At 40.2% G+C, this 10,713-nt stretch overlaps 1 pseudogene; it reads left to right on the top strand.

Moving 5' to 3' along the window:
- Positions 1-7,190: 7,190 nt before the first annotated feature.
- On the top strand, positions 7,191-7,800 carry LOC143641148 (putative ribosome biogenesis protein RLP24 pseudogene; annotated as a pseudogene).
- Positions 7,801-10,713: the final 2,913 nt, after the last annotated feature.

Genomic DNA, 10,713 nt, shown 5'->3' with positions numbered 1-10,713 from the left:
CTGCTATAAATATTGATGTGACAGTGTCCCTGTAGAATGCTGTTTTTAAGTCTTTTGTGTAAGAACAAGGAGTGGGATTGCTCTGTCAAATGGTTCCATTCCAGTTTTTTCAAGGAATCTCCACACTGCTTTCCAGATTGGCTGCACCAATTTGAAGTCCCACCAGCATTGTATGAGTGTGCCTTTTACCACACCCTCACCAACAATTATTGTTGTTTTTTTTCTTAAATGACTGGAGTAAGATGAAATCAGAGTAGTTTTGATTTGCATTTATCAAATTGCTAGACATGTTGAGCAACTTTTTATATGTGTGTCAATTGATTGCATATCATCTTTTGAGAATTGTCTGTTCAGTTATTTGGCTCATATGTTGATTGGGTTATTGTTGTTTTGGTTTGCAGATTTTTGAGTTCTTTATATATTCTATAACTTAGTTCTATATCTGATGTGCATGTGGTAAGAATTTGTTCCCCATTAGTAGGCTCCCTATTTACTTAACCAATTGTTTCTTTTGATGAAAAGAACCTTTTTAATTTAGATCCATAGTATTTATTGTTGCTTAATATAAATCATAGTGCTCTGAAGTCTTATTAAGAAAGTCAGGCACTAACCAGATAGATTTGGGCCTATTTTTCTGTTAATATACACAATGTCTCTGGTTCAATATTTAGGTCCTTGATTCAATTTGGGTTGAGTATTTTGCATGGTGAGAGATAGGGGTTTAATTTTATTTTATTGTATATAAATTTCCAATTTTCCCATCATTATTTTTTGAAGAGGATATCGTTTTCTCCAATGTACATTTTTTTTATGCTTTTTGTCAAATATAAGAGAGCTCTAATTATGGGCCTTGGTCTCTGTGTTATCTATTCTATACCATTAGTCTACAAGTCTATCTTGTTGCCAATACCATACTGTTTTTTGTTATTATTGATCTGTAGCATAGTTGAAGGTCTAGTATAGAGATGCCACCTAATTCACTCTTCTTGCTAAAAATTGATTTAGCTATCCTGGGTCTCTTATTTTGTAGGATAAATTTCATGACTGCTTTTTCTATTTCTCTGAGGAATGTCATTGGGATTTTGATTGAAATTACATTAAATCTGTATAGTGCTTTTGGTAGTGTGGTCATTTTGACAATATTAACTCTGCCTATTCAAGAAAAAATAGATCTTTCCATATTCTCATGTCATCTTTGATCTTTTTTCCATAGGGTTCTGTAGATTTCATTGTAGAGTTCTTTCAGCTATTGTTATGTTGATTCCCAAGGATTTTATAATTTTTATACTATTCAAAGTTAGTAGTTTTTCTCATTTTCTTTGCAGAAGATTTTTTATTGATATTCAAAAATGCCTTTGATTTATGGGTGTTGATTTTGTATCCTGGTACTTTACTGACTTCATTTACTAGTTCTAGCAGTTTTCTGATGGAATGTGTCGAGTCTTTTAGGTATAGAATTATATTGTCAGCAAATAGTGCTAATTTGAGTTCTTCCTTACTTATCCATATGACTTTAATTAATTTTATTTGTCTAATTGGTCTGGCCAGTGTTTCAAGAATTATGTTTAATAGAAGTTGTGGAAACGGGCATCCCTGTCTTATTCCAGTTTTTAGAGGAAATGCTTCCATTTTCTGCCTTGGTGTCCTAGAATGGTGCTCCCCAATCTTGTGGCCATTGTCCATGTAATCCATCAAATTGACAAACTCAGCTTTTTTGTCACAGGATCTATATGCCAAAATATCATGTGCTTGAAGCTACTGAATTAGGCACGATCGACAGAACATTTCCATAATCGTGAAAATTATTGAATGATGATGTTCTATAAATCACCAGGAGCAAATATTATGGATAATATGACCTATTGAGAGTTCAAATCTAGTACCTTTCAACAAATACCTTGCTAACTGTGTTCCAATATAAATTTTTTGTTAAAAAAGAATAAATAAAGAAATAAATAAAATAGAGTGGTGTGGATACAGCTATCAGGTGCTACATTAATGAATTCTGTTTTAGAGCATCCACCAGGTTTTACCTGGCCTCTTCCAATCACAGGATTTCAAGCACCTCCCTGGAAGGCCCCCTCCCATTCTGGTAAAGGTCATTGACTCTTATGGTGTCATTTGTCAGAATCCCTCTTACCTTCTAGGCTAACGAGGAAACTAGCCAATCAAGAAACCACTACCCCGGCCACTCCAGATAATTCTTGTGCATGGGAATTCATAGCCATCCTATGAGTATGAAGCTGCTGGCATTGGTACCACAGTTAGAAAAACACTGCTCCAGCAGACTCCAACATCTGGGACATAGGGGTGTTTTCATAACAGGTCCTAGTAGAACATGACTCAAGCCCACTTAGTTATAAGCTGGGGATGCTGCTGAAATAAGACACAAACCACCACCACCAACAACAATAACAATAACATAAAGCCCTCTACATTTATGTGGGGATTTTTCTCTAAAAAAGACCTTGAATTTTTAAAAATTATCACATCTCCATATGGCTTCTGCCAATAAACCCCTCAATGATAAACAGTTTTTTAAAAGAATATTTTCAGAAATATTTTTTGAGGAAGTAAAGAACAACCCACTTGGGAACAGTACAGAATGTGAGCACTTTTTTGCTCGATTATAACATAAAATTCTACTGAAGCTGTGGCAAAGACCCTTCACAGACCTCAAGAACAGACAGGAGATTTCCTCTTGCTGACATGCTCTCAAGTCAGAGCTGCACATAACTTGGATTCTCTTGAGGCAAAGAAGGCCCAAAAGGTCATTGAAGTAGCTGTTCTGTCACAATTTGGGAATATATACCATAAATTACCAAATAATACATCTAATAAAACTAATAATTACAAAATGCTATCTTTAACATAGTTTGATTAAATTTAATTTTGAATGAAAGTGTTTAATCTTTAGTACACCATATTTATCTTATTGCTGATAGATGAGATTTTACTGCCAGAAAGTGATAACTTAATGATCACTGTTAAACAATGCAAGTCCAAGGAGACTTCAAGCATCAATTATTTATAAGCAGACTTGGTGCTGTGTCCCCATGTAAAGGTAGCAAAACTCCTGTAATGAGGTGGATGCACCCCTATATCACCTGACCACAATGATCTCATCTGAAAGAGACCAGAGTATGGCAAAACTTTGAACCTCAAAAAATCTTAGAGAGGCGAGGCCACAATGATGTCTTAGAGTCAAGTTCATGGAATACTGCCTTCATGGCATACATTAAGAGTGCCTGGGTGGCAACACACTATCCCATGCTAGGTCTTGTGAAGAGCAAAATACTTACCCCTTTGGCACAGCCCTGCGCATGAGGCTATGTGTTGAATTCCCTGCTCTTGCTCCATTGCTCACTCCTTGATTGGTCACTGCAGAAATTGCATTGGTGGCTGCCTGTAATCTGATAAGCTACTGCCTGAGTATATATACATGGTAACTTCACAATAAAATGGGACCTGTTTCCTGCTTGATGTCCAGAGGTCTTTATTAGTGACTTCACAGACACAGTCTCTTCTACAATTTTCCGTGAAACTCCTTGCTGCACGAGAAAGAGCCCACATAAACCTCAGTACACAGCATTTGTCTTTTTTTGAAGGATCAAAAAAAATCCTTGTAATGTAACTCTCCTGACCTCTAATGAATGTCAGTATGTTTGCATTTCCATCACCACATCATCGATATTTGGATATTTACTCACTTAGTCTTTGTTCCAGAGAAGGTTATTCTTCCATTAGAAATGACTGGGTGATCTTTTCTTTTTTTTTAAGCATTTATTAGTGTGGAGATAATGAAAAGAACTTTCTGTATCCTGCCATTTTCTACGAATGACAGTTCCTTCATACTATTTTAAGCAGGATTCAGCTTGTCCATGAGTCCCTTTTTTTTCTTTTAATCTATGCATGCTGCTTTTCACATCATACCTACAAGTCAACTGATGGAGCTATGCTGAGTGAGAAAAAAATACCAATAAATTGATATTAGGTAGGCCTGCCTACATCTTCCATGGAGGTTGTAACAACTGAGTTGTTCCCTCAGATTATTGGGAGAAAATAAATTCAGTTTAAACTCACTAAGCTTGTAATATTTTAGCCTAAATTCACTCTCCACAGAGAATTTTAGGTCCTCCAAGGCATCTATTCACCACAGGATTTTGCAAAGTAACCATGGATGCACTAGCTACAACATAAACCAGGGGATCATCCCATAATTTATTTGAGACCAAACCAAACCAGTAACTGTTCCTCTTCTGCAGGATTCAACACCCTCACCATGAGAGTCATATTCACTAATGAAAAAAAAATCTAGTACAATTTTCAACTGCATTGACCATATGCAACTTTGGTTTGATTTTGATCAAAGTATTTATTTAATCACTAATGAAACATTTTAACTGAAAAAAATAATGATATACACTTTTAAAAGTATTTATTTTCTAAATGTTTATTTTCTAGATGTAGGTGGACACAATATCTTTATTTAATTTATATGTGACACTGAGGTTTTAACCCAGTGCCTCACATGTGCTAGTTGCTCACTCTACCTCTGAGGCAAAATCCCAGTCTCTCGTGATATACACTTTGATGTCTACGTTTTTGTTTAAAAGAGTGTTTTGATTCTTCCAAGTTTTTCTGTGGATAAGCAGTTTACTTATTTTATTTATTCTACTTATTTATTTTCTTTGCACCTGTAATGAAAACCAGGGACACTTAATCACTGAGCCACATCCCTAGCCCTTTTATCTTTTTTATTTTGAGACAGAATCTTCCTAATTTTCTTAGGACATTTCTGAGTGGCTGAGGCTGGATTTGAATTATGATCCTCCTGCCTCAGCCTCCCAAGCTTATGGGATTACAGGCATCATTTTCATTATGTTTAAATAATTTGACATTTTATGAATATTTAAAAAAACGTGCCAAACATTTGGAATCTTTAGTTGTAGGAAAATTTTGAAATGGGCACAAACACTGGTAGGATTAACTAGTTCTTGTGTTCTATTCTATATATACAACAATATATGATATGATTCAAAATTACTAGAAGAAAATAAATGTGATAAACAAAATGAGAAATGATAAGTATTTGAGGAGGCAAAATGATAATTACACCATATTATCAATATATGTGTCAAATTACTATATTGTATGATAAAGATATACTTGTGTCAGACTGGAGTGGTGACTCAGTGATAAGCACTTTCCTTGCATGTGTAAGGCACTGTGTGCAATCCTCAGCACCACATAAAATAAATAAAGGTATAACAATTATCTACAACTAAACAAAGAAATTAAAAAAGATATATGTGTAAATTAAATTATAAAGTTATGAATAGTTGCACATATATATCAAAGTATTTTCCCCAAGATATGTATTAATTCAAAAGAAAAATATAGTAACTTTATAGTGGATAGACCCTTTAGACATCAACTTAACTAAGTGATCAAGGTCATCACCACCAGTAATCAAACATGTTGGAGACATGAGCCTCTTGATATGGTGAGCTGAGAAGGAACCACCACCATTTCTGTGGTATTGCCAAAACTGCAGAGCCTCCCTCTGATCTTGAGAAAACACAAGGTAACCCACAGTTCTACAAAACACTTATTCCTCAGTGCTGTCAAGATCATGAAAGATGAGTATAGACTGAGGGAATGTCACCAATGTTAAGGTCTGTAAACAAGTCAGGATGGCGCCTGGCATTTTGCCAGAGGGAGTGGTTTGTGAGGTGGTACCAGCAAGCCATTAACTGTGATTCGTTGACTGCTGTATCTAGTTTATGTTAATTAAGATAATCTGTGTGGAATGTATATATACCCCTCCTGTCCTACAATAAATGGCTCCCACTCCTGCTGTATCAATCTACACAAGTTGTTCGTCACCCCCTGGTTATTTTGCTGCAGCAGTACTGCGGCAACCAATTGATCAGGGACACAAAAGAAAAATAACAACTAAATGCAGTGTGGTGTCCAGAATGGGGTGATGGAAGCAGGAAAAGATCTTAGTAGAAAAATGGGAAATTCCAATAAGAGTTGTTTTGTTTTGTTTTAGGTACTGGGGATCTAACTCAGGACTGCTTTACCATTGAGCTACATCCACAGCCCTTTTTTATTTTCATTTTTTTTTAAATTTTGAGACTGGGTCTCATTAAATTGCTTAGGGCCTTGTTAATTTGCTGAGGCAGGCCTCGAATTCCCTATCCTCCTGTCTCAGCCTCCTGAGCTGCTGGGATTACAGACATGCACCACTGTACCCAGCATCCAATAAGATGTGAAGTTCAGGTGATTGTACTGAACTAAGGATAAGTTCTCAGGCTTGATCATTTACTAGGGTTATGTAAGATGTGAATATTATGGAAGGCTAGGTGAGGGGTGTACTGAAGCTATCTGTTCTATTTTTGGCAACTTTTCTGTAAATCTAAAATTAGGTCAAAATAAAAGGTTTAAAAAAATGCCACTTCGAAAATTTAGGGCAGATGCCTGGAAGGCCTCATGGGAAATTTCACTGCTCTGCCTGTCTTTGGATTTGAGATTGGGAGACCTCCTGTCCTCAGAGCATTAAAGCACCCACGAAGATTTATTCAGTCATTCTGGCCTATGGTTGGCCAAATGGCTTATACCTTTAGGACAGACTGACCCCCCTTTCTCCTCTGCAGTATGGAGCCCTGAGCCCCCCACCCCACGTTGGGATTCTCATCCTGGCTGGCAGAGGCTGCGAGGTGAGGCTGCACCAGTCTGGGGAAGGCTTGGCAGGTGAGTGAGAGGGTGCTCCAGAGGGAGGGAGGCTCAGACAGTGTTTAGCTGTAGAGTGGGGCTTAGCAGAGGCGAGGGGAAAAGGGAGGGGGGCTCTCCTTCTCAAGGGGCCCTTTCATGTTGAAATCAGCCATCATGAATGCTGGGGGCCCAGGAGCCCAGGCGTGGTAAATGTGAGAGCCCCCTTATGTCCCCTCATGTGACATGTCGTCTGTGGCTCCCAGCCGGCCAGCCAGGATGCATTAGGAGAAGTGTCGGTGTGCACCTGGGGCGGGGGAGGGTCCCATCAAGACATTGACCCACTCAGGGAAGGGAGATTTGAAGAAGCAAGTTCTAGACTCTCCTGGTGCTGGAGGGGAGGGTGGACTGGGCACCCTGTTGGCTTCAGGATCAGGGGTGGGGCAATTGGCAAGAATCCAAGAGAAGGTCGGTGGGGACCCACGCGGCCTCAACATGCGTATGGAGAAGTGTTATTTCTGTTCAGGGCCCATCTACCCCGGCCACGGCATGATGTTCGTCCGCAATGATTGCAAGGTATTCAGATTCTGTAAATCCAAATGTCATAAGAACTTTAAAAAGAAGCGTAATCCTCGCAAGGTCAGGTGGACTAAAGCATTCCGGAAAGCAGCTGGCAAAGAGCGTACAGTGGATAACTCATTTGAATTTGAAAAACGTAGAAATGAACCTGTCCAATACCAGCAAGAACTATGGAATAAAACTATTGATGCAATGAAGAGAGTTGAAGAGATCAAACAGAAACGCCAAGCTAAATTTATAATGAACAGATTGAAGAAAAATAAAGAGCTACAGAAAGTTCAGGACATTAAAGAAGTCAAGCAAAACATCCATCTTATCAGAGCCCCTCTTGCAGGCAAAGGAAAGCAGCTGGAAGAAAAAATGGTACAGCAGTTACAACAGGATGTGGACATGGAGGATGTTTCTTAAAAATCTTACTCTATAATCATTTCTATGTGTACATTTGAAAATCTCCTTTGGAGACTTAGAATTTAATTCTAAATAATTAATTTTTATATAAGGTCACTGAAGTAAAAGGTGATTACAAATACTGTTCTACATTGCTATCTGCAAAGCATCAGATTATGGATGTTAGATTGCACCTCATTGTAATGTCTTCATTGATAGACATGCTTATGTAAATCATGAAAATTCTCTTTATAAATGCACAAGTGGATTGTGGACAGAATGGTCATGCCTTTTGGATAATGGCACTAGGCAGCATTTATGTAATAAGTAATTACAAAAATTTATGGCCAGTGATAGGTAAAATCAAATTTTCTTTGCAGTAAAATGTTCCCTTTATTATGTTATAGAAGGGAGGATACAACAATCTCAAAATGTATGGCAATCTCAAAATCATTTATTTTAGTATTTTCTGTTTTGATTTATTAGCCTAAAGGAGCATAATGGCCAAATACCATGAAGCCTAGTTATGCTAAGCTGTTTTGACCTGGTTTACCTGTTGTTGGCAGGTAGTTGTGAGTGTTTGTGAGGAGAGCTGACTAATCTTTATTTGAAATGGCACTATATTATTTCTGCTTTAGAGAATACTCAGTTCTAATTTGTGATTCCTGGTAGAGCAAGCTCCCTCCCCACTCCCCTGATGTAGAAGCAAAGAAATCCTAGTGTCTTAAAATTTGTTGCGGAGTTTTCTTTCTTTTTAAAAACAGGTTCTTAATTGTTATGGAATATAGAATTTATGAGTATAACATCTGCCCATTTGTACATAAAATAAAAACATTTTTAGTGTGTGCCTATATATTATTTAAATATACTAAAAAATATGAGGTATTTTTACTTGGAAGAAAATAACTTTCTTTACACATACGACTTTATTAGGAAATATAGTTAATTAAAGACAAATATATGCTTAGCAAAAAAAAAAAAAAAAGAATCCAAGAGAAGGCTCTAGTCCCAACCCTCTCCAATGCCCTGAGTAGCCTGCTTCTCGCCAGCTCTGAAGGTGCAGACCCTGCTGACAAACCTCCAGGGACAAGAAGCTCACTCTATCCTGGGAGAGCGTAGGGTCCTGGCATTGGTTCCACCTCTGGATTCAGTTTTCATTCCCAGCCAGGAAATCTGGGACATTGGACAGGGGAGGCTGTGGCCCCATCTTCCCTGGTACACTCTCAGCCCAGGAGTGACCCCTGCTGTCCGGACAACCCTGGAGGTGGAGGACTATGCTGGCTAGCTGTGCATGGATTGTGCTGGGTGGCCCTGCCAGCCCCCTCCCCACCCCGCATTCTGTGTTGCTCTCCGCTGGCCTACAAGGTTCTCCTCAAATGTACTGCCACAGGAGGGAGGTGGGTGAGACCAACATCTGGACCAAGGGGACATCATTGGCACCCACAGCTGGAGCTATCAGCAGCCAATGTTTACCCAGACATTATTTGCCTTTGTAAGTTCCTGGCCCCCAACATGCCCCCCCCTGAGGACAGGGTCCTGAGCCTCCTCCCCACGACTGGGCAGGGACAGACCCGAGAGCGCCGTGGCTGGCTGGAGTTCAGATCCTCCCAGCAGCTTCGGCTGCCTGAGAGAAGAAAGGGCTAGCCAGCTGGGCTGTCCCTTCAGAGGTGTGGGCACGAGTAGGACAAGGCCATGGAGAAAGTGTGAGTGGACCCTGGACACAGCGTGGAGCAGAGAGGAGGGCCAGACCTCTGGAATATTTCAGAACCTTGCTGGCTGACCTTGGGTCAGTCTGTTCCTCTGTATCCTGTGCCACCAAATGGGAAGATTTCCTTGCCACCTGATTGAAAATAGTCTCTGTTTTAGTCAGCTTTTTTGCTGCACTATGGAAGGACCCAACCAGAACAATTATAGAGAGGGAAAAGTTGCCTTGGGGGCTCAGGGTTTTAGAGGTCTCAATGCACAGACAGCAGGCTCCATTCCTCAAGGTTTGAGGTGAGCTAAACCTCATGGCGGAAGAGTGTGGTAGAGGGAAGGGGCTCACATGATGATCAGGAAGTAGAGGGAGGCTCCACTTGCCAAATACAAATATATATCCCAAATAATTGGCCCATGACCCTCCTCCCCAGCCACACCCCACCACTTCAGTCACCACTCAGTCAATCACTATCAGGGGATTAATTCACTGAGGGGTTAAGACTCTTACAACCCCATCACTTGTCCTTCGAAACCTCTTGCATTGTCTCACAGCTAAGTTTTTTGGGGACCCCTCACATCCAAACCAGAACAGCCTCCTGCCACACCTATCCCCTCCCGTGCCTGTTTGCTCTTTCTAGCGTATGTTCCAACATGCACCCCTCTGCCGGAGCACGACCACCAGGAGGGCAGGCAGGACCTCACTTTACTGTCACTGCTCCCTGGCATCCAACCAAGCTTCCACAGCTCGTCCCTAGCTTGCCCCTCTCATTCCATCTGCTTCAAGTGACATTGTGGATTGGGGTCAGAGAAGGACAGACCATGTTCTGTGGTGGCAGGCTCTGGCCAGAGAAGTTTTCTCCTGGAGCACAGCGAGTCCCAGGTGGGCAATAGCGTGGGAAAGAGTATTATGCCTTCATGATAATAGAGTACGCATTCACATGAGGAACCAGATTCAGAGATGTTCTGTAACTTACCTAAGGTCACACAGCCCCAATGTTACAGAACCAAGATTTGAGCCCCTGTTCAAGGTTTCCTCTTTACTCTGCTGCCTTCTGTAAAAGATGTTCGAAGTTCTCATTTGATTTCCCAGGACACTTGTGTCCCACACTCCATTGTATCTATACATTCTTTCTATATTATTGCACCCTCAACCCCAACCTGGTTGATGAGCACAGAAGACAACATGAGCCCGATTTCACAGACCAGAGAGAAGCCTGTAGCCACGCAGCCAGTAAATGGCAACATCTGAACTAAGCTCAGGTCAGCCTCATGTTGGCACATTGCCCTTAGCCTTCTTCCAGGCTGGGACTAAGCTTTCAGGTCTCATTGGCT

The sequence above is a fragment of the Callospermophilus lateralis genome, unplaced genomic scaffold, assembly GCF_048772815.1.
Source record: "Callospermophilus lateralis isolate mCalLat2 unplaced genomic scaffold, mCalLat2.hap1 Scaffold_862, whole genome shotgun sequence".
In the NCBI taxonomy this organism is placed as follows: Eukaryota; Metazoa; Chordata; class Mammalia; order Rodentia; family Sciuridae; genus Callospermophilus; species Callospermophilus lateralis.
This window is presented reverse-complemented; position numbering and strand designations above follow the sequence as displayed.